This window comes from Trachypithecus francoisi, unplaced genomic scaffold (assembly GCF_009764315.1).
Source record: "Trachypithecus francoisi isolate TF-2019V2 unplaced genomic scaffold, Tfra_2.0 Lachesis_group3, whole genome shotgun sequence".
NCBI lineage: Eukaryota > Metazoa > Chordata > Mammalia > Primates > Cercopithecidae > Trachypithecus > Trachypithecus francoisi.
Genome location: NW_022681468.1, coordinates 111,180,436 through 111,199,899, shown reverse-complemented (window position 1 = coordinate 111,199,899; position 19,464 = coordinate 111,180,436). Strand labels below are relative to the sequence as shown.

The 19,464-nt window shown below is 53.9% G+C and overlaps 1 protein-coding gene across 2 annotated transcripts in view; it reads right to left on the bottom strand.

The window, feature by feature from the left end:
• The window catches only part of LINGO1 (leucine rich repeat and Ig domain containing 1), a 182,691-nt gene that overhangs the window by 45,614 nt on the left and 117,613 nt on the right, over positions 1–19,464 (bottom strand). The window contains exon 4 of one of the 2 annotated variants that reach the window (XM_033189290.1): positions 18,357–18,442. The exons of the other annotated variant lie outside the window; for it this stretch is intronic. The gene's annotated coding sequence lies outside the window, so the exon portion shown is untranslated. The remainder of the gene's footprint in view (positions 1–18,356; positions 18,443–19,464) is intronic. 2 annotated transcript variants of the gene reach the window in all.

The window sequence follows — 19,464 nt, the reverse complement described above, 5'->3', positions numbered from 1 at the left end:
TTTCAGCACTAAGACTTTTGCATCCTAGGAGATACCTCGGTTCTGGGCAAACCAGGATGACTGTCACCTGAAGGCTACTTTAGGTTGAGTACACTTGAGCTGAGTCCTGAACATGATGAAACCAGCAATGTGAAGATCTGGGGGGCAACAGAGGAGCTGGAAGACTGAGCAAGGATGGAGTGGGAGAGGAGCGGGGGAAAGGGAGGCGGGCAGATCACAAAGGGCTCATGGGCCCTGGAATGAGTGGGGATTTTATCTGGTCACAGGATTCAATTCTATTGTGGTCATTGAGTCAAACTAGGGAGCAGCTTGGTGCAAAGGTCACAGATTATAGAGAATTTTAAAAATTCATTAATGTTGGAGCCCTGGGGGCAAGGGCAGTGGCTTGGGTGCCTGGAGAAGCTGGCCGGGACTAGATCTGAAGCTTCCTCAGGGGGCTGGGACTTCAGCTATAGGGCAATGGGAGCCACTGAAGGGTATAAGCAGGGCTTGGTGGGGTTAGAGATGCAAGGAAACAACCCTAACGCTCTGGGCTGGTCATGGTTCTGTACAGGACCCTTTTCCTGCCACCCCCAGAACACCATCCACCACTGTCCCCACCCCCAAACCTTAGGGAGTCCTGTCATCTTCCAAGACCCAGCTCAAATGCCACCTCTTCTAAGAAGTCTTCCCTGACTTGCTGAGAGAGACAGGTGCAATCACGCCCTACCTAGGACTCCCCTATGCAAGGACCCTCAAGCAGAGGTCTCAAGGGAGCCCTCATCACGATGGACACCCTTCGTTACAGGGGATCCTTAAGGCCATCTGACCAGAACCATGTTCCAGTTGTGGACATGGAGGCTCAGAGAGGGGATGTAGTTTGCCTGAGACCACACAGCAGTTGAAGTGTGAGGTCAGTTCAGAACCATGTCTCCTCTGTCTGAGTTCAGAGGCCCTGGGCTCCTGCCTATAGGAGTAAGGGGTGGTGAGAAACAAAGAGTGGCCAGTCACCTTCCCACAGAAGAACAGAGGAGTGGTCATTACTATGGTGGACTGGGTGGGATGGGCCGTGGGGCGTGCCACCTGGCCAGCTGGCAGATTTATAATGGAAGTCTCCCAGATCAATTACTGTATTACCAGGCAACCTGACCTTGAAAGCTGGCAGGCGGGAGAGGCTGGGGTGGGGTGGGGTGGGGCCAACCTAGAGCAGCTGCCCAGCCTTCTCCAGCAGAGGGCACCCTGGGAACCAGAAGACCACCTGGTGGAGAGGAAAGTGGTGGGGACTGAAATCCTACCACCATTGCACATTCTTCTGTTTAAAATAGTGAAAGTCCTTGTTAGAATGCAATAAACCCTTCCCTACATTATGCTCCAGGAAGAGATCGTCAGACCATTCTGAAAAGGAGGAGTTGGCAGAGTTATTTCTCCTCTCTGAGCCTCGATCTCCCTGCCCGCTGGCAAAATTGGGATCCTTGTCCCAGCTCCACTCACCCTATAGGGTTCATTTGAGGCTCATGGTTAATAGGCTTAGAGATGGGCCCTGGGGCATGTCTAGCCTGGAGTAGAGTCAAGGGTGTCCAGGGGGCCAGGCGGAGGTTCAGCCATGGTGAGACGTGGAGGGGTGCTGAGGCCTCAGAGGACATTACTTCTGATTCCTCCCATGGCCTGTGTGATGATACTCAGTGCCAAGGGACTTTCTCAGGAGTGCTCTGAGATGCTGAGGGGCGGGTGCCTGGCCTGAAGCCCCACCCTTGCAGGCACCTCTTGGGAAAACAGCAAGCCCCGGGGGGAGCAGAGTCTCCCTTGCTCTCCCAAGGCAACCTCAGCAGATGCCTGACATGGTTTGCAGCAACAGCTGGGCTCTATTCTCTGTAGCAAGTGGGAGCAGGGATGGAGCCCTGGAGGAGGGAGAATTTTGCCTCTTGCTCCCTCAGTTTCCTTTTGTCAACATTTCCCCTTAAACTCCTACCATTAGAAATTCATTTGGGCTAGTGGATGAATTAAGGGACTTCATACATGCACAGTGTTTAGAACGGTGCCTTCCTGGCCTGGGTGGACAGGCAGAAAGTGGAGGGTGAGTAGCTATCAAGGGCTGAGTCTGTCCGTAATTTTCCCAGTGTCTGGTTTGGGAGCAGAGGAAAGCACAGAGGCAGGGATGAGACCCCTGCCTGGAGCACAGGCCTCTTCCCAAGACAGGCAGGAGGAAGGGAGGGATGTGGCTGCACCTGAGCCTGGCTGTCTGCTCACCACAGTGCTGGGCACTGCAGGGAGAGTTTGGGGAGACAGGACAGAGTCAGGGGGGTGATTATGGGCAAACAGAGTGGAAAATGAAGGCCTTCAGCTGGCAAATGAGTTTAACAGAAATGAGATGGGCAGAGGCTGTGATGAGAATGGCAATGCTGGGCAAAGGCGAGCTGATTTTCAAACAGGCCTGGGTGGGCAGGCTGGGGTGGGTTGGCTTCATCCCTTGCCTTCAGGAGCCAGCCATGTTGCAGGGACAGTGCCTGAGCCCCCAGACTCACCCTACACCAAGAAGGCAGAGGGACAGAGAGACCTTTGGACTGACAAGCTCCCACAAGAGTGGCAGGATGAAATTAAAGCCGGAGGGATTGTGGTCAGACTTGCAGAAGAAGTTCTCGGACAGCACAGGAACAAACAGGGAAGGCTGGGAAGTCCTGGGGACAAGCTGCCCCCAATGCCCACCCTCCCAGAGGAGCTAGTTCCAGCTTTGCCTCAGGCAGCAAGCAGAGCCTGAGGGTATTCAGCCTCCTCGCTGAGGGTATTCAGCTGTGGAAGACCTCCCAGAGGCAGGCCTCTCTTTGGGTCTCAGTTTGCATATCTATGAAATAGGAATGACAGTGCCTTGCCAGTTCATATGAAGCCCCCAGTGAGACTCAGCACCAGACACTGTCTGTTTCCTGGGTTGGGCCACCATCCCTGAGAGGGCAGAAGGCAAGCCCTTCTCTGGCCCAAGGGCTCAAACACTGCAGCGTAAACAGCCTGAAGTGTGCCTCACAGCACCCTAGACCCTGTCCCCTTTCCCCCACTGATTGCCCCACCCTCTGCTTCTTTTTCCCTCCTGCCCTTCCCAGTGGGGCCTAAGCAAACAGGGACAGCATGGCCCACATCACACACAGGCACAGGCCAGCCCTCTACCTTTGCTGGGCTTCAGTTTCCCTGTGTGGACAAGGGCTGTGCTGACCCAGAGAGTCTTGGAGACCCTTCCAGGGCCCATGTTCTGGAGGGGAGGATGCTATCTCTGATTCTTCTCCAGTCCTCATGGACCACTCCTGCCCAGGACACTGCCTGCACCCACCCTGCCCGACTCCGTTCCACAGGTGCTTCCATGACCTCTGGATGGGGCAAGAGGAGATGGTAGGTAGGTTGAGGCAAGAGCCATCTCCAGTACAATAACTAATAACTGGCTGACAGATTGAATTAGACCTTTTCCAGCTCCATACCCCATTGATCCAGGAGGACCCACATATGTGAGTGTGTGTGACCCTCGCCTACACAGTTCTGGGGCCCCAGTGCACAGCCTCAGTCAGGTAGGGTTAGCAGAGAGAAGGTGTGGTACTGGTAGCTCCTACCCCCACCCCACCCCGGTCAGCTGCCCCAGCTCCTGCCCAAGGGGCCTCTGAGCACTGAGTTACAGCTTGGCCTGGCTGCAGGGAATGAGAGAAGGGTGGTCAAAGGGAGGAAGAATGGGGTTGGCTGGAGCCCTTGGGGATGAGGGGGCAGGAAACCCTTTTCTATAAGGTTCTCAAGGAGGGAACAGGCTGCCCAGCCTCAACTGAGAACATGACCCACCCTCACCTTCTCTCAAAGCCAGCACCCTCCACCCTGTCTTGAAGCCTTTCCAGCCCCTTTAACTCCTCTTTAGCAGCCCCCGGCTCAAGGCCAAGGACTAGCTTCCTTGGCCCTGGGTTTCCCTGAATGCCCAGCCTGGGGGTCTCTACTCCATGAATGGCTGGTGGGTGAAACGAGGCCTGCCTGCCTCTCTGTGACTTAAAAATCAATCCTTTTAGCCCTTTCTGAAGCCAGAGGGTTTCTCGTTCTATATTTTAAAATACTTTGAAGTCGATGGACTGACTCCTGAGCCATCCTGTGCACATGTGCCCTCAGCTTGGTCACACGTAGGCACACACAGCACAAGTGTATACCAACAGATGCACACGATAACAGCAATATTTCAACAGTTGACCACTGCACAGAACCCACACTCCCTGGGCTGGGAAAAAGGCATTACAGGAGGTTCTGGGCATGGAGGTTGTGGGACAAGCAAGGCCCCTGCAGGAAGGAAGCCAGTGCTTGCCACACTCGGAAGGCAGGACTCTGCCTCTGAGGGAAGGTGGGGATGCCGGGGGTCACCCCCCACCTGACAGGCTTTTTGAGGATCAGTCTCACCTCCATAGACATCCAGTCCAGGGCTAAGGCTGCCCCAGTGGCATCTGGAAGTCTTTCCTAATACCTAACTTAAATCAATCATCTCTTCCTTCATTCAGTAAATATTCTCCACGCATGGCCATGCCCTGGTAGAAGGAAGCAGAGATGTGCTGGGTCACCTAGAACTGTGTGCGGTGCGAGGGTGGAAGAAGAAAGTGGCTTTGGTGTCTACTAGTGGTGGGGGGTGGGGAGACTTCCAGGATCCCTGGGTGGCTTAAACCGTGGTCATTCCCCATGATTCAGTTTTCTTGGCTAAATAGGGCCTGGTTCAGGCAGGAAACCCTGCCACCTCCCCCTGCCACCCAGTCCAGTGAATGTCTGCCTGAGCTCACTGGTGGGGCAGAACTCCACCTGGACTTTGGTCCTGTCTAGGGGACCCATTTAACCACCCAGGGCTTTAGCTAAATCCCCACCCAAGATGCATCCTGAAACGGCAGTGATATCTTCAGGTATTTATCTGCCCTTCTCTCAGAAATCCCTTCCTACCTTTGAGGCATCCTACCCAGACCCCCAGCCCCTGCCCTACTGCCTGAAATCCCACTACTAGGGGTCCTTCTTCAGTGTTTGGGTGTTCTCTGCGTGGGGACGCTCTTAACATGCCCCAGTTCCAGAGATACAGGCCTCCCCTACCACTCTGCCCCTCATACCCCACGTCCCAGGGGCTGAAGCTGGAGGGTCCAGTGAGGGATGGGGAGAGCCTCTGTCACCCTCCATGCAATCACCTGAGTGTGGCATAAATGACCCATGAGTCCTGGGGCCTGGCAGAGTAAATGCTTAGGCCCAAGAGTGAGGTCACCTGGTCAGGGAAGCCCAGAGAGGGGCTAAGCAGGGCAAGCCTGGGCTCCCAAGGCAGAGCCCCTCTGGCAGGCTAGGGTAGGACCCGGGCAAGCCTTGCCTTTGGACCTCGGCTGAGCTTGCAATACCAAGCATTTGCTGGGGAAGGTGGGGAGCTGCCACAAAGCCTTCCCTGGGGGACTGACCCAGATTTCTCTCTCCCTCCCTCTCTTCTGCCACACAGGAGCAGTGTGTGTGTGTGTGTGTGCGTGCGTGCGCGCGCGTGCACGCGTTTGCATTCTCAGTCCTGGCAGGCAGAGGGGTGGAAAGGGAGGAGGCTTGCTGAAAGCTCTGGGAAATGAGACAGAAATCCTCCCCAAATCCCTGGCCACTATCACTAATAGCTGAAATATGCTCTTGACAACAAGGTGAAAGTCTCTGGATACTGGGGCCTGGCCTTGCCACCAGGAGCTGGTGCCCCAGGCCTGTCTGTTAAGGGAGGGCCCCAGGCCTTGTGGATGGTTGGGGGGTCATGGCCCAGCCCTGACCCCATCCTCTGGCACTTCTGACATCTCCTTTCTAGGCAATATCCCACAGGTTCCCCAGGCGCTTCCCTGGGAAGTAGTGAGCTCCTGGTCAGGAGAGCGGTATAAGTGGCTGGGGAGGGTAGGTCAGCATCCTGTGGCAGGCACTCAGGTATGTGTGGGGAGGTGGCTTGCACAAAAGAGAGCGGGAGGGCTCCTCCCAGCGTGAGCTGTTTCCTTGATGCCTACTTCTATCCACAGTGCTGGCCACCAGGAGCCCCTACCCCAACCAAGTTGGCTGGCTTTGTCCCCAGGACACCCAATCTCAGGACTCAGCGGGAGCGCCTTGAGATGGACCAGGGAGGGCTGGACCCAGGCCTGAGAGCAGCAAGTTCCAGAGCATCTGCCTCCAGTGGGAGGGGAAGGGTGTGTCCCTCTGGGGCTGCTGGCCGTGGTGGGGGCTCTTGTACACACACACAGATACAGAATTGTACTTGAAGGAACATGCTCCTTCAGACTTGTAAACACACAGCTGTACACATGTAACACATACAGAGATCTGCATGTGCAATCAGAGGCATGCTTGTACACATGTGTGCCTCAGCTCATACAGAGGTGGGCACACACCTGGGTATACAGGTGGGTGCATGGGTATATCTGCCTGTGCACATGTGGGCAGGGACACTTGGTTCCCTTGTGGGCTATTCTGAGCCCCATGAAGTGTGTGAGAGACATTTTCCCTAGAGACTGTCCACGGGATGTCCAAGCCAAATCCTCGAAAATCTCCCAGAGGTGACTCCAGACGCAAGCTCTCCCCTCTGCCAGCACTCAAGGCCCCTTGCCCGACCCTCAGCCCTCTGGTGGGCTCTGTGCCATGTCCTCTCCAGCCAGGCCTTTCCTGCCTTGCTCCATGCTTGGCAGATATCATGCTTTGCCCTGTACTCTGACAGCTAGAGCCCTGCTCCTTGTTGAGGACTCCAACATCCTGCTAGAGGGCAGCGGGAACCTTCTGCTCACCCACTGTTTGTGTGTGACCCTGGGTAGGGTTCTGCTACTGCCTGAGCCTCAGTCTCTCTTCTGCCTATTGGAGGGGCTGTTTTGAGGCTGGGAGCTCTGAGAACTAGGAGACCCAGCACAGATGAGTGCAACCATAGTCGCGAGTGCCCTCCAGGCCAGCCCCAGTCCAGAGCGGCCCTTTCCTGCACCCAAGGAGCATCCTTTGTCCTCATGCATCCCCTCCACAGCTAGCTGGCTTGGTCGCCATGCTGGGAATCCCACCTGCCTGCAGACGCTGACCTGCCCACACCTCACCCTCCAGTAGGCAGGTGAGGTGAGATGTTGAGCTGGCCCACCTCCAGGCTGCCCTGCATGTGTCCTTGGCCCTTTCAGACCCAGGGCCTTTGCACAGGCGGTTCCCTCTGCCTGGGTGCTCATTCCTCTCTGTCAGCCTAAAAACACCTCCTTTTCCTCAATGAATCAAGTGTTTGCTCTTCCGTTCAGCCTCTCTCCCCCATCCCAGCCACCCCCAAATGGTGCACTGGCTCTGGCTCACTGAGCAAGTTTTCCCCAGCACTGGTGAGCCCTGGCTACGCTTCCCCACCACCAAGGCCATGGACTCCCCCAGGGCACAGTGAGGACCTGTTCATCTCAGTGTGCTCAGACGCTTCAGAGGGCCTGGCCTGGAGCACACAGCGTCCAGCAAGTGTTGGCTGAATGAATTAGTGAATGAATGAATGAATGAATGACATGAACATGTGGACATCTCTGCCAAGTCCTGTCTGTGAACTGAGACATGAGTTTCCGAGGTCCCCTTTGAGTGGGTGTTCCTTGGTGGGCAGAGCTGCCTCTCAGGGAGTCTTGCAGTCTGAGGCTGCCTCTCATTCAGCAAACAACCCTGGTGAGGCCCTGTTGTCAAAAAGTGTGCAGCGCTCCTTGGGGGCAGCAGGCACACACCAGAGAACATGGGAGGGAACCATGGGGCCTGTGCCATATGGGGCTGAGTGTGCTGTCGTCACTACTGCCCTCATCTGCTGATTACTGTGAGCCAGCACTGGGTGAGGGGCTGGGGAATAGCCTCTGCCTGCCCTGCGGAGCACACAGGGGAAGAGATGCTGGTGAAGGAAATGACTTAGGGGCTGAAGCTGGAGGCAGAGGAGGGTGATGGCTCAGTAGGAGAGCTTGGGAACCACACAGCCTGATTCATGCTGCCCACCACTTAACAACCTTGTGATCCCGAGCAACTAACTTAATTTCCTAGCATCTCAGTTTTCCTTACCTGTAAAATGGAATGGTAAGTGTATTTACCCCACAGCATTGTTATGAAGATCAAATGCTTGTAAGATGCTTTTAACAGTGCCTGGCACATCATAAGCACTCAAAAAACACACCCTGCCACTATGAGTTGTTGGACAACTCAGAGTAGCCCCAACTAGGCATGCAGCAAATGGGCAGGCTGGCAGCACAGGAGACAGGCAGGTGGCAACGGCTGAGGAACTCAGCCTCTCTGAATGATAGGTGGCTTGGCTTCTTGTGCTCAAGGAACCAAAAGATCTAAAGAAGTCTGGCCAGAGGGACACTGAGACGAGCAACGTGGTTGGAGGAGAGGATACTGACCCCATAATTCTCTGGAGAAGAAAGAGGAGGGGAAGCCTGAAGCGGACGGGCAAGGAGGGTCTGGGGTCTGGGAGTGCTAATCCTAGCCTTTCTGCTTCTAACAGTGCATGGATGAGGGGGCATGTGCAGTGCCCCTCAGGAAAGGGCTGTGCTTGCCTTGCTGTGGAGGTCAGCACCAGCAGAGCTGTGCAGATCGGAGTGTGGCCAGGCACAAGGGAGGGGAGCGCATTCTCCCACTGTAGGAGCAGAGCAGAGGGCTGAGGAGCTGCTCTCCCACCTCCGGCTATCTGGACGGCCCTCAGTGGAGCCCTTCTAGGCTGCAGGCACCTCCGGATGAGGTTTGTGGACCTTCCCAGGGATGTGGAGCCTGCTCTTCAGGCCAAGCCATCCTAGCAGAATAGGGAGGGGTGAAGGGCCATGGAGTGAAGGAGGCAGCTGCTGAATATATGAGATGAGGGGTGCTCCCAGGGGGCTGGACTCAGGGACAGCAAGTCCCTGGTGCAGGAGGGAAGTGGGTGGACTTTCTTCTCCTGCTCAGCCCCGCTGCATCTCCTGCTCTCTACCTAAGGCCACCCCCTCCCATCCCATCATCAGCCTTGTCAGTGTGACATTAATGGGCTGACATTAACAAGCCGGAGCTCCTCCACTTGTCTGCCAGGTCGAGCCTCAGCCGTGGAAGAATTGCTAATTACAGCCACCATAAGGAAATATCAATGATGGACGTCAATATTATTGCCTCCTGCATCCCTGCCTGTTTATTTGGAGATGAAAAGCGCCCTGGGGTCGTCTCTCCAGGACGAAGCTGAGTGATGACAGAAGGGAGGAGAGCTGCACATGGAGAAAGGGGCGTCCTCCAACTGGATTCATTCATGAAACCAGGACCCATTTCCTCTGGGCAGAGTCCTCTCCATTGTGGGCCCAGGGTTGGGGCTGAGGGCAAAGGAACCTGCCCGGGGAGGAGGAACTAGTGATGCTGCTCCCAGCCCTGGTTCACCAAGTGACTGCATGCATGCCTCTTTGTGCCTCAGTTAGCTCATCCGACAAATGGGTATGATAATTCCAGTCCTGCTACCTCGTGCATTGTGAGGAAGTGAATGAGGTGCAAAGTCAGGGTTTTAGAAGGACGATCCATGGTGCAAATGCAGGGGCTTCGTGGGCTGAGGAGACACGTGGGGTAGCTGAGCAACTGGGAGGCACCAGCAAAGGGATGGACATGTCCCAGCTCAGTGAACTCTCTGAAGCAAATATCTTCCCGACCATCCCCTATCAAGCACTTTGGTAGAAATCAAACAAACACTAAACACAAACACTAAAGCCACAGAGAAGAGGGGAAAGCTGGACTCAAATGCACAGCTGCTGTCTGGTGTCTCTGAGCCCCTGAGCCTGTGTGGACTTGCAAGGCTTCCAATCCACACCCCAAACCCTGCATGTAATGCCAGTCACAGGCTGAACTGTCACGCTGGGCAGCCCTTCATCCGCTGAGAGAATCTCCCAGGCATGCACACACCTATTCAGAGAAACAGGGGCCCAGTTGAGAAGCCCCTTTAGAGACAACCTGGACTGTCAGAGAAATGCACTTCACATGCCAGGGTCACGACGCATGCGCAGGAATACATCCACGTGGCAAGTTCATGAGAGTGTGCACAGACTAGAAATAGGCAAGCACAAACACACAGAAGCACAGCCCCAGAGACACACGTGGAAACACATACATTGTACGGTATTCAACACACATATACACACACACAGGGGAGCTGCCCTGGGGAGCTCATGGGCGAAGACACACACACACACACACACACAGCATCTTAGGCCCCAAACTGGGTTCTTCCTAGCCCTTGGGAACCTCTCCCTGTTGAGAAGGAAATAAAAAATCCCATGTGGTCTTCAGACACATGTGGCCTCTCAAGCCATGGACAAGCCAAGCAGCAGCAACTAGATGCTGGGAAGCAAAGCCCAGCGTGGCCTGAATATTTCACAGGAGATTTCGCTTCACAGAAAATCCCTTCTTCGCCGCTGTGCATGTCAGGGTATAATTACCCGTTAGGTAGCAGAGCAGAAACCTGGGAGGATGTATGCACAGCTTCTGGCCTGGGCCACCACTGGGCCTCTGCCTCTGCCTCTGCTGCAGGCCTGGCAAGGGCCATCCTGTCTCTCACCCACTCCCACCACGGGCCAGAGTGAGGACAACTGGATGCCACTTTAGGACACGGAGTGTCCTGGCTTAGGGTTGCCTCTGCTCCAGATCCTCAGACTCTGCCAGCCCCTAGCTGAGTTCCCCCTCCCTTTGCCCCCCACAGCCTCTCCCCCAGCTCTTTAGCAGGAGCACAGAGCCACAGCTCATCTCACTCCCTCATCTTCCCCCTTCACCTCTCCAGCCCATCGAGGTATTTGTAGTCCTCTGAGTGAATGGCAGGGAAGACCGAGAGAGGTACACGCCAGAGGAAGGGAGAGAGGACATCCTGGCTGGGCCCTGGAGACCCTGGAACACTCTTCCTCACTCCTTTTGTCCTAGAAAATGTCCACACATGCTAAGCTTAGCTCAGATTGTATCTCCTCCAGGAAGCCCTCTGGACTGCTCCCAGGGTCAGGAGCCTTCTCTGGCTCCCACAGCCCACTATGTTCCTCTCCATCAGTGTTCAGTAATCAAGGGCTGAAAACATAGATGCCTACAGAGGCCAGGGAGGGAATGAAAGTGAGTGAAGGGGCAAAGATAATGCAACAGGAGTGGCCAGAGCTCGCAAACTGGAGAGCACCCCCCTGTCTAATGCCTTTCAAACCACATCGCCTTATGGTCCAGCAACTTCACACCTAGAAGTCGACCCAGGAAAATTGAAAACACTTGTGCACAAATGTTCATAGCAGCATTAGTCATAATAGCCAAAAAGTCAAAATGACCCAAATGTCCATGAATGCATATATAAACAAAATGTGTTATAGCCATACAATGGAATATTATTCAGCCAAAAAAAAAAAGAATGAAGTACTGATACACACACACTAGAGCATGAATGAGCTTTAAAAACTGTGTGCTAAGCAGTGGAAGCCAGGCAGAAAAGCCCACATATTGTATGATTCCATTTCTATGAAATGTCTAGAATATGCAAATCCAAAGAGACAAAAGTGGATTTGTGGTTGCCAGGGCCAGGGAGGAGGGGAGAATGGTGGGTAACTGCTAAAGGGTACAGGGTTTATGTACCCTTTTGGGGTGATGAAAATACTCTGGAATTAGATAGTGGTAAGGGTTGCACAATTGGGAATATGCTAAAAATCACTGAACTGTATGCTTTAAAATAGTGACTTTCATGGCATGTGGATTATATTTCAATTTTTAAAAACCCAATTGTTTAAAATGGAACAACACATCCACAAGCCACATGTCTGTCTGCAGTCTCTAATTTTCAACCTCTATTTTACACATTTGTCTCCGTCACAAGAGTAGAAGCTCTGGGAGGGTGGAGCCCTACCAGAGGCACAGCCGTGGTCCCTAGAGCTGGCATCTCAGGGCAGGCACTTGAGTCACCATGGTGACCACAGCAACATGTTAACCCAGGGCACACTTCATACTCTGTAAAACCTCTGGTCCAGAGCTACGGTCCCAGTATCAGGTGAGGCCACTGAGGCCCAGGCTCAAGTTCATTTGCCCTAAGGTCACTTGACAAGCTGGAGGCAGAACTGGGCAGAGAAGCCAGGCCTCCAGACTCGGTGCAGCAGGACCCAGGGTGGCCGGGGGCCAGCTGCTGCTGGGCAGGGAAGATGGGCACAAGAATGCAGGCAGCTCTGTGGCTGTTTCCTGCCTCAAGGCCCCCAGATCCCTGGGGCCTCAGAATCAAGTCCACCTGCTGGATCTGGCCTCAATCTCCTTTGACGGACAAGCACCACCCCTAGAGCCTCCAGCCCAGGCCCTGTCTATCACCCCTCCAGCCTTTGCTCACACAGGGCCCCCTTCCTAGACGACTCTCTCAGGCTTCCCAGGCACCAGACACAGTTCTTCCCCTCCCAGAAGCCTTACTTCATCACCACCTGCCCCTCCTTCAGGGCCTCTCCCCAGCTGAGCGCTTGCAGCACCTCTGGAAGGGTGTGCAGGTGAATACAAGGGAACAGCCGGACACGTGCCTGACTGCAGGGCTACTCAGGACCTAGGCTAGCTTTGAGCTAGACGCAAGTCTGATATCTCAGGGTCTGACTGCCAGCAACTAGGTGCAAGGCCAGGGTTGGCTGGCAGGGGAAGACAAGGAAGAGGGAAGAAGAGGGAGAAGGTAGAGGGAGAGAGAAGGAGAGGGATAGGGAGGAGATGGGGTGAGAAGGGAGGAAGGAGGAGAAGAAAAGACGTGGGTAAAGAGATGGAGAGGAAGCAGGGGCTGCTGTTAGCCCCAGGGTCCCAGGAAGGCTAAGCCAGAGCCCAACACAGTGATGATGGAGTTGGGCAGCAGGTTACCTTCAGACACTTGATGACACCTGAAGTCACAGAGCAGTGCCCTGGGGCAGAGTGAAGCGAGGCAGGGAGGAAGCCCCTTTGGGAGAGAGGCCCCAGCTTTAGACCAGTGGCCCCTTCTCCTTCCTATTCCCCCTGCCTCCATGCAGCAGTGAGGTGGGGAGCAGCAGTGGGCAGGAAGGCGGTCCCCGCCTCGTACCTACCTGGGCCTCCTGCGGTGTCCCAGTTCAGCCTAAGGAGCTCAGCCACCCTCCTGGGTGAGACTTCCAGGGTCAGACCCTCCTGACTGTGGTTACAGACTCAGCCTTGACCCTGGCACGGTGGACTGGCCCCCAGGGAACTGGAGGAGGCCCCAGATGGCTCACTCGGCTCACTCTCTCCTCCTACACCACAGGGCTGGGTGACAGATCTGGTCTGTGGGTGTCAGAGACAGGTCCTGGCTCTGAGTGACTGCTGGCAGCTGGGCCTGAGGTGGCTCATGGGCGGCTGATTTCCTGACCTTCCTAAGACCAAACACATGACGAGCCTCTGCCTCCTCCTCCTCCTCCTCCTCCTGAGGCCAAGCGTATGGGCATAGGAACACAGCAGGTGTCTAATAGATGCCAGCTCTCTCTCTGAACCCCAGCCCCAAGTTTCCTCAGAGAAGTTGCCACTCCTCTCCCTACTCCCCACCCCCGCAGTACTCGTTCCCCAGCTCTCCCCACCTCCCCTACACATGGACTCAGTGCCGCCTCCCTCTCAGGCACGGGTGAAGCTGTGAATTGCTGGGTACCCACCCCTCCCCTTTCACCCCTCCCCTCCTGGCCTTTCCCAACCCAGATACACATCACACCAGCCCCCACTCAGTGTCCTCAGCTGGCTATCAGCTAATCCCTGCAGAGGAGTTAACTGATAATTAAGATGTTAGCTGTAAACTTATCATGTGATTCTCTGCCAGGAGTATTTTGGTCTTAACAGGTTGCTTTTGGAATAGGAAAACCTTCAAGAGCCAGCCAAATGGCAGGCAGGGATGCAGAGTGGGGTGTTGGGGGGCACTCTGCGCCTGGAGACCTTCCAGCCTCCAGAACACCCTCCTCACCTCTCGCTTCACTGAGGACAGAAGGCAGGCATGGGAACCCAGAGCTCTGCCTTTCAGTGTCAGCCCCACACCTGTGAGGCGATGACCCTGGACACGAGATGAAACCTCTCGGAACCTCAGTTTTCTCATCTGCAAATGGTGAGATAGAGCGCCAACCTTGAAGAACTGCAGTGCGGGTTGACAAGTCAGGCCCCATGTGCCCAGCACATAGGAGTCCTGAGAGCTCCTGTTGTCCCTGACTTCCCTTTGCCTCTTCCCACACTGAAGGTAACTGTGTCAGCTTCCACTCCTCCCGCCTCCTCACACCAACTCCGATCAATCACCAAGTCTATTTTCTCAACTTCCTAAATCTCTCCCCAGGCAAAGATCAATGGAATCAAACAGTGAGGCCTGGACAGACATGAGACTTTTGGGACATTTCAGTAGATGACAGGAATGCAGCTTCAGAGCGGCAGGGAAAAGATGCTGACCCAATAAACAGTGCTGAAACAACTGTGAGTCATTTGGGAAAAAACCACTTAGATCCCTACCTCAAACCACACACAGAAATACATTTCAGATGAACTAGAGATTTAAATATTTGTGAATATCATAAACAACCAGAAAACAGTATAGGCCAATATTTTTAAAATTCTGCAGTGGGTAAGGCCAGGAACTCTAAAGGAAAGGAGTGATAGACTTGAACACAGGACAATCTAAAACTTTTAAGGGGTTAAATAAATCCCATAAACTTAAATGAAAAAAAAAAACAAAACTTGTGAATAATGATTTGCACATATGCCAAATAAGGAGTTAATTTCCTTAACCTCTTCTAAATCCACTTGCTCTTGCAAATCAGTAAGATGCATTTCACCGCCCCCAATTGCTGAAACCACGGTCACCTGTGACCTCCCCGTTGCCGAGGCAGTGACCAGTTCTCAGTCTGCATCCTTGGCCCCATTTGACAGGTGCTTGAAATGTGTCTTGCCCTTGGCATCCAGGACATACATGCCTGGTTCTTTTCCATCTCACTGGCTGCTCTTTCTCAGTCACCTTTTCGGTTCCCCCTCAGCTCCCCACCCTCTAACTGATGGAGGTCTTGGGGCTGGGACATTGGTCTTTTCTACCTACTCTCCTTCGATGCTCTCATCCAACATCATGGCTTTAAATACTGTCTTTATGCTGATGGCCCCAAATTTTTATCTCTAGCCCAGACCTGTCCCCTGGACTCCAGCCACACACATCCACCTGTCAACCCCATGGTTCTGCCAGGCTGTCTACAGGCATCTCACAATTTGTGAGTCCACTGCCAGGGCTGGCTCACAGGTGTGTGACCTGGGCTCTGCACTCAGAAGGGCCCCAGGCTTGGTTTAATGCTCTATTGTCACCTCCCACTTTGAAATTCTTAATTTTTTTTAACATAAAGTCACCCATTTTCACTGTGCTCTGGGTCCCACACATTATGTAACCATTTTTTACAAATGACTCACAGTTGTTCAGCACTCTTGTCCACCACTGAGCCACTCCTCTCCCCTACACCAACCCACTCCTCCCTGATCTCCCCATCTCCATCAATGGGAACCCCACACTCCTAGATGCTTGGGCCAAAACCCCTGGAGTCATGGTTGGCTCCCTTCTCTCTCTCTCACACACCACCTCATCCAATCTGTCAGCAAATCCTATTGGCTCTACCTTGAGCATGCATGTGGAATCCATCCCCGTCTGCCCACCTCCACCAAGACTCCCTGGTTCAGGCTTCCATCGCCTCCTCCCTGGATCACTGCAACAAACAGCCTCCTGTCAGATCTCCCTGCTTCACAGCTGCCAGAGGGATCTGGTTAAAATGTAATTCCAATCATGCCATGTCACTATGCAGAACCTTCCATGGCTTTCCCCACTTCATTCTGGGTAATAGTCAAGTCCTCCAGGCGGCCCGCGGGTCCTGAGTGATGAGCGCGTGGTCCCTGTTCAGCTGCATGGCCCACTCTCTCCCTCATTCACCCTGTTCCGGCCATACCAGCCTTCTTGCCATGTCCCCACAAGCCAGGTCTGCTCCCAACTCAGGGTCCTCAGACCTGCTGTTCCCTCTGGAAGGCGATTCCCCCGAAACATCCACCCAACTCAGTCTCTTGCTTCTTGCAGGTCTTTACTTAAATGCCACCTCTTGAAGACACCTTCCCTGATGACCATGTCCAAGTTGCCCAACACTTCCCATCCCCCTCCTCTGCTTGATTATTTTTCTCCTTAGCACTTAACACTCCCATACACACGCTGTATTTTTTCCTTGTCTGTCTCTCCTCCATCACAGCTTACATTCCTTGGAGCAGGTATATTTCATCAGTTTTGTTCACTGTTTGGTCCGTAACCAAAACAGTGTCTGACACATAGTAGGTGCTCAGTAAACACTTCCTGAATGAATGGATACAGGAGCAGAGTACTTGACATGAACAAGCAATTTACAAGTGAAGAAACAGAAATGGCCAACAAGCATATGCAAATATGCTCAACCTCATTAGCAGTCTAAGAAACATAAAGTAAAATCATTTTTATCTGTCAAATTGGCAGGGATTAAGTGATTAATAATTCCTGTGATTGGCAAGGGTGAGGGAATGGGGCATTTTGCACACAGTTTGTAGGAGCATAAATTGGCTCAACCTTCTGCAGGTTGATCTGGCTTTCCAGAACAAATCAAATGTGGAAATGTGGGTGCCCTCTGACTCAGGAAGTCCACTTTCAGAAACATTCCCAAAAGAACTACAGCACAAGCATACACAGATGTGCAAACCCAGAGGTTCCCTGAGTGAGGTTTATAAATAACCAAATGCCAGAAACAACCTAAACGGCTGCCAACAGGATTAATAACTGATGAATAATTTGCAGACCATCATACAAGGGGTGTAAAAGGATGGGAAAGAATTCTATGGAAGGACCTAGGATGATCCACATGACATTGTTAGGTAAAAAATCAAGTGCTGGAACCGTATAACTAATATGAGTCCATGTTTTTCCTTTTAAAATATGTTGATAAGTACATAGAAAAAAGTCTGGAAGGGGACATATCAAACGAGTTATCAGTGTTAGCTCTTGGCAGGAAAAGACTACAGAAGGGGCTTGAACTGCATGCTTTAAATACCAAGAGATAGACGGATAGACAGACAGATGAATAGATAGATAGATAACATATAGAGAACATATTACCTTAATAATCAGAAAAATGATTCTGCTCAGGGAGTAAATACCTTCTGTGACTCCCCAATATTAAAGGGTGCAGAAGTAAGCTATTCCAAGCCCTCCACAACTTGTCACTGCCTCATCCCTGTTACCCCCACCCCCACTCTGGCTCCCCAAAATGCTCTGGGTTCCAAGCTCATGAAGCAATTTTCTGTTCCTGGTTCCTTTCACAGCTCCATGCCTGTCTCTCAGCTCTGTTCGCAGGCACAAAGGCCCAAGCCGCCCTGTCCCATGACCTCCTCAGCCTGGACTCTGCTGTCAGAGAGCCAGATGGGGGAAGACGAGGAACCCTACAGCATGCCCAAAGACCAGGACGGCTGCCCCAGCCCCCAGTGAGAGCCACCAGGTCTCTGTCCTAGGGACGGCCTGCGGCAGCTGGGGGATCAGGAAATGCCCCTTGATTGTGGCCTGGGCAGGCTGGTTGCCCCTGGCTCCAGGACACCCGCAACAGCCACTGGAGGCAGCTGATCTGAGGAGCCAGGGTGAGCCCAGCAAGGAGGTCTGGCCAGAGGAGGAGGGAGACTGGGGGTTCAGCCCCCCAACTTGGGTTGCCAGATTTGGCAAATAAAATTGTATGTGCCATGTAATATTTGAGATATATTTACACTGAAAAATTATTTGTTGTCTATCTGAAGTCCAAATTTAACTGGACATCAGTATTTTTTTCTGGCAACCCTACCTGCTACCCCATCCCATCCCTTGGGGGGATATGGCACCAGGCAGAAAGCCTTCACCTGAGATGTCCAGGAGTGGTGGAGAAATGACCTCTCTCAGGCCCACCACAGAGGGGGACTGAAAGTTGAGACAGGCTAGTTCCGGGTGCTGAGGGATGTCCCACAGAGAGTTGGGAACTTCCAGAGTTAGCGCCATCAGGCACTGCAGCGGCAGTAAAAGGCCAGGTGACAGCAAAGGGAGCTGAACAGCAAAACCTTCTGAGTGAAGGCACTTGGCGGGTGTGTGGCGCAAAACAGCCTGAGCAAACGCAGTGAGCATGGGACACAATGCTGGGGTTGCAGGGATGGCGTGTCCCAGTGCCTCTCAGCATCTCGGGGACACAGCCTGGTGACGAAGAATGGCTGAGGGGTGGCCTTCCTTCTCAGATGTCAGGAACTCCTCCATAGGAGGCCCCTCTGCTGCTGGGGCCTTCAAATCCCACACTGTGTCCCCCACCAAGGCCCCTGGCAGGGGCTCATTTGCTAAAGGCCAGCCTGAGTCAGGGGACCTGGTCCTTACCCCCAGAGCCTCCCACTCAGCACAGAAGCATGAGGCAGGGTGAGCCTGCCTCGCTCTCCCCTACCTGGGTCAGATGGCGTCGGGAGGCAAACAGACTGGCCTCTGGGGGCCTGGGGTGCAGCAGCCTGTCCGTCGTGGTCCCAGCATGCACTGTGGGGGAAGAGCAAGGTTAGTGGGGCAAAGATGGGGCTTCCTGCTACACCGGCTAAGGCCCACCTCAGCACAGCTCCCCATGGTGGATCCCCATTGCCCAGCCCAGTGGGGCTCAGGTGCTGCCTCCCAGCACAGCACATGCTCCTCAGTGCCATCCCTGCCCACTCCCCAGCACCCTGGAGTGGCCAGCCCTTAACCGATCACAGCCTCAGGAGCATGAACTCCCTGGCCTGGCATTCAAGGCCCCGTCTAAGCCCCTAACCTTCTCACTCTCTCTCCATGTCCTCCAAAGGTCAGTCCCAACCCTGCAAGTTTTGTTCACGTGCATAGATACACAGACAGACAACCCCACCCCATTCTCTCTGAGACTCCCACTGCTACCAACAAATCTGTCCCCTGTCTCCTGGAAGCTTCACTTACATGTCCTCAGCCCCAGCACCCCTCAGTATCCTCAGCAAGGTCCCCAGGGACCCCATCAGCCCCCCCCCCCCCAACCACCTCAGCCTGTGGTCTCTGGCAGCTGACCTCCCTTAGGAACACTCTCTCTGTGACTCCCCGATCCACCCTTCCTCGTTCTTCACTGCACCCCCATCACTCATCCTAGACATGGCCATAGGTGCTATCTCCCTTCCTCCCACCTCCTGGACCATCCTGCCCACACCTGTGCTTCAATCACCCTCTGCCTATGCCCTCAGTGGCACCCACTATGCCCAGAGGAGGGTGAAGCCCCCTAACCTGGCCCACAGGGCACTGCCCAACCCAGCCCTGACCTGTGGGCCACCCTCCCCTCCCCTCCAGGCCACACAGCCACCTGCCACCTCCTCAGAAAGCTCTCTGTGACCACCTCCTTTTCACGGTCACCAATGTCCTCCATAGGTCACCCTGGAGGAAGCCGTCCTCACTGTGTCTCACTGCCCTGACAGACTGACTTGTCATTTGGTTTTCCTTGTTTCAACAGTCCCACAGCAAACTTTTTCCATCAGGTTTATTGAAGTATAATTACCCTACGGTAAAACTGA